We start from the raw sequence: 4500 nt of genomic DNA, 5'->3' as shown, positions 1-4500 counted from the left end.
AGTGGTGCTGGCTCCTACCCTGGGGGTCTTTAAGAGGAGGCTGGATGAACACCTTGCTGGGGTCGTTTGACCCCAGTACTCCTTCCTGCCATGGCAGGGGGTCGGACTTGTTGATGTGTTCAGGCCCCTTCCAACCCTAACAACTATGAAACTATGAAACTATGTAATACAAGAGTCCAAATGAAATGTTAACTTCTCGTTAGAAATTATTGAACCCAAATGATCTGATGGCGCCAACTGAAAAATAAATCAGAGAGGCATAACCAGGCAGATCTGTGCCCATGGCAATGTGGCAAAACAACAAAGTGAGCAGCAGTGATGGCTGCTATTTTTGTACTCCTCCCCCTCCCTAAGCTGACACCTGGGGCTGCCCCTTTAGTTATGCTACTGGAAAATATTACAGAATTTTTGGTTTTCAGTAAATTGTGGGTTTTATGTGAGAATTCCAAATGAATGCAAACTCCAAATAGCAGAACTTGCTGCAGAACAGATATTCTGGTTTCTGATCAGCTTGATTAGCAAGGCATTAATTAATTAATTAATTTATTTATTTGCAATTTAAAGTAAAGAACATCTCACTCTCCTGCTTTCTTTACCCTGTCTTTTCCGACTGAGTATCCTCTGTTAACATCTTGAAACGTGCACAAATGAATGATGTAGCTTTTGTGTTGTTGTTCTTGTTATTGTCAATACAATTTTTACACTTTTTCAGTAAAAGGGGCATGAGATTGTTTGATTTTTGAAAATGGTGTTGCCACCAACCCAAAAAAGGTTGAGAAGCACTGGTTTTAGTGGCAGGTGTTAGATCCAAACATTGCCAGCATTTGGGAACTGGCCCATCAGAATTAGATCACTCGCATCACGGCCTGTGTTTTGAGCCCTCAACCATAAATACTTTCAAGGAGGAATCTGGAGATGTGGCTAAGTCACGTTAATTGGCCACCCACGTGGGAGAGAAAGGAGAAGACTCAGATTGGGAAAGCCGGCCAAACACTGAGTAGTTTACTGTTGATTTTTATTTCAGTCTAAATAAATATGGTTGCTCTGGTAAACATACCCTTCTTCCCCTCAAGCCACCAGAAAACATGAAGGTTTAAACAAAATATTTCAGTACATTTTTCAGCACTGAGGGAAAAAAAGGCATCCTTTGATGTTCCCCATTCAAAGTTACTGAGCTGGATTCACAGCTTGCATTTCAAAAACACAAAAAGAAATTTTGCAGCAAAAGCTACCATTTACACAAACTCAAATTCCCTTCCTTTTATTCCCACAATGTTTCTGTTTCACTGCCTACTCAAAAGGAATTGAGGAACCGCTTGCCATCCATTTTTTTTTTATCAGAGAGAGAGCACATAGCAATTGCAGATGCTCCCTAGGGCTGTGCAAAGCTTCAGTCCCTGATTTGATTTGGTGGAGATTCAGCCCGATTTGGTGGCCAAATCTCTGAATCTGAATTGAATCAGAGGACCCTTTAATCTCTCCAAATTGATTTGGAGAGATTCAGACAGATTTGGTGATTTGAACATAGAGACAGCTTTAATGTTTTTCCTACATACCTCTAGGTAGCAGGGGCTCCTGATCGCTGCAATGCTGGGGTGCATGCAGCGTCCCACAGGAGCGTGGGGGGCTCCCCAGTGTGCTCGGCAGCAGACGCAGAAGTGGACCAGAAGCACTTTTGGGTCCACTGGGGAGTGTGCTGTGCACGCCCCCCTTCCCTTGGTGCCGGGTCAGCAACTGGTGCCTCCTGGGTCTGGACGGGGCACCCAGGGTCCCCCTGCAGCTGATCACCGGGCTGGAAGGCTGCAGGAGGGACCCCCCAGCACACTTCCCAGCAGACCCAAAAGTGGACTGGAAGTATTTCCAGTCCATTTCTGAGTTCGCTGCTGAGCCCACTGGAGAGCCCCCCCATGCTCCTGTGGGACGCTCCATCCACCCCAGCATCGCAGCGATCACAAGCCGCATCTGCTACCTCAAGGTATGTAGAAAAAGCTTCTAAAGCTGTGCCTGTGTCCAAAGCACTGCTTCGCCGAATCAGCATCAAATCGTCAAATTCTGATTCAGCCAAATCGAATTGGGGACAATGATCCAAATCAACAGATCAAATCACTGTTCCTAATTCGGGCCGAATCCAAACCCGAATCGAATAGGACCCGTTTTGCACACCCCTAATGCTCCCTCTGCCTGAAGAAGGATGTTTGTACCTAAAAGCTTGCAAAGAAGAATTTTTCCAACTATTTTAGTTGGTCTAATAAAATATATCAGATTTAGCCAAAGAACCTTGTTTATCAGAGAGACTGTTTATTGTAAAATCACTTTATTGCGAAAGGCATGTTCTCAGTGAAGTGGGATCTGTTTAAGGTATAAACCAAACAATGTGAAGGGTGGGAGGCTGCGGATTCACCTATGGCTTTAAATATAAACCTGCTGAAGAACTCAAGACCCAACCAGCTAATGTTTATCCCTTAAACTGTAAAAGGTAGGTAAATATTATTGTGCTTCTATGCTGTAAATAGTAAATTCCATTTATGACAAGTAAATGTTTACATGTATTTTATGGGCTGCATTCATTTCAGAAGGATCTTTTTTTTTTATTTCCCCAAATCGCCATCTATGCTAATTTTATCCACCTGCCTCCAGGGTACTAGGAATCAAGGCTTGTGGGTTCTGTACTTGTCTCTGCCACTGACATGCCTGACTTCAGGCATGTTGTTTCCTCTCTCACAGTGCCCAGCCCAAAATTGGCAATGACAACACTTGCTCATTGTATGAGTTTAATTAAGGCCAGTGTCTGCTCTTCAGGTGCACAGAAGACCCTAAGGCCATGTCCGGACAAGCACGGCCGTGCAGTATGTGATGCCACAGACCCATCTGTGGTGCCACATACCGCACACTCATACTACACATTGCCCCCTGGATATCCAGGGGTCAAAAAAAAACTAACCATGTAAAAAAAGTGGAGAGGCACACACAGGGACAGTGCACTGCTCAAAACTGGAGCCTGGCTGGTCAGAGCCACACTCCAGCTGCTGGACAGGCTCCAAGTGGCAGGATCGCTGCTGCTGCAGCCCCAGGAGACCCTCAGGACCTTAGGTAAGGTTTCTAGGGCCAGTCCAGGGCTGGGCCCAGCCTCCCCTACCCCACTCAGGGTAACCTGCCATGCACCACAGGGCGCATGGCACAGGTGTTCCCAGGGACAACTAATGGTGGCACAAGGTGTACTGCTGCTTTTCCTTGGAGAACCAAACAACCTTGCTCATGTGGACCTGGCCTAAATGTTGTGGATCAGGTACAGAACCATTCCACAGAGAAGACAGGATCTGGGGAGGTTTTGACAGGATGTTTGTGCACCATGGAGCATTGCCTTCAAAAAAGAGGCCATAAAGAAATGAGGCTGGCTCTGGGGAGTGTATCTATAGCTATGACTCCAGTTCTCTCCATGGAGGGATTGGTTTACAAGGGATGCTGCCACATAATGGCTCTGGAGTCACTGGGTGCCATATAGGGAGGACACTTGCACTGACCCCCTAGAAGACTTGATGACTCATGCTATAAAAGGGAAAAGGAGTTCATATAATGTAACAGAGCCACTGGTAGGTCACCTTATCCCAAGGCCAAGTGCAGGGAAATGTCCCAACGTATATATACCATGCATACATATTTGGTCCCATAATCTGCATCTTGGCTTCATAATTATTATCTGTATTGCCACAGTATCAGAAAGACAAAACTGAAATCAGATCCTTGTTAGTCTAGGCAATACAGACTTATAGTCAGTATTAGGTTGAACCACAAAAGGCTTACTATTTAAGTGCATGAGGTGGGCAAAAGCTGGGAATTCAGAAGGATTATTCTTTCCATTTTACAGGTGAGGAACTGAACCAAAGAGACCAAGTGAATTGACCAAGAATGCAAATTGCACCTAGCAGATCTAAGAACTAAGCGGAGATAATACCCTAAGCCCCATTTCAGTGACTCAACTCCAAGTTTCTCCTTCCTTTGGAACTCACCTCACAGGTTATGAAACAATGGAGTCTTTGTCATGTTAACAAGTCCATACTCTTTCTCACAACGGTCCTGTATTCTCTCTCCTAATCCTTTATGGGGAGACTTAGGTACACATAGAGCATGTCTACATGTGTGCTTTAATGCACAGTAGCATATTTTACTGTGCCTTAAAGCATCAAGGCACAAACAGTGTTAACACACTAATGCACAGTAAAATTAGTTTACTGTGAAGTAAGTGTCACTAAAAAGGCATTTACTTTTGCTACTGCCCATCAGGGCAGCCTAATGCACCTTTATGTAGTACCTCGTATTAGAGGTACTAAACTTAACGTGCAGTAGCAAAAGCACATTAAGGAATGTGTACACGCACTCTTTTCTCCAATGCCTGATGAAGGGTGTTTGTACCCAAAAGCTTGCAATTAAAGAAATTGTTTTGCAAAATCTTATTGGTCTAATAAAAGATATCATCTCTACTACGAGTCCTGATTGCCTACC

The sequence above is a fragment of the Alligator sinensis genome, unplaced genomic scaffold, assembly GCF_000455745.1.
Source record: "Alligator sinensis unplaced genomic scaffold, ASM45574v1 scaffold883_1, whole genome shotgun sequence".
Classification (NCBI taxonomy): Eukaryota; Metazoa; Chordata; order Crocodylia; family Alligatoridae; genus Alligator; species Alligator sinensis.
Note: the sequence above shows the minus strand (reverse complement) of the source record.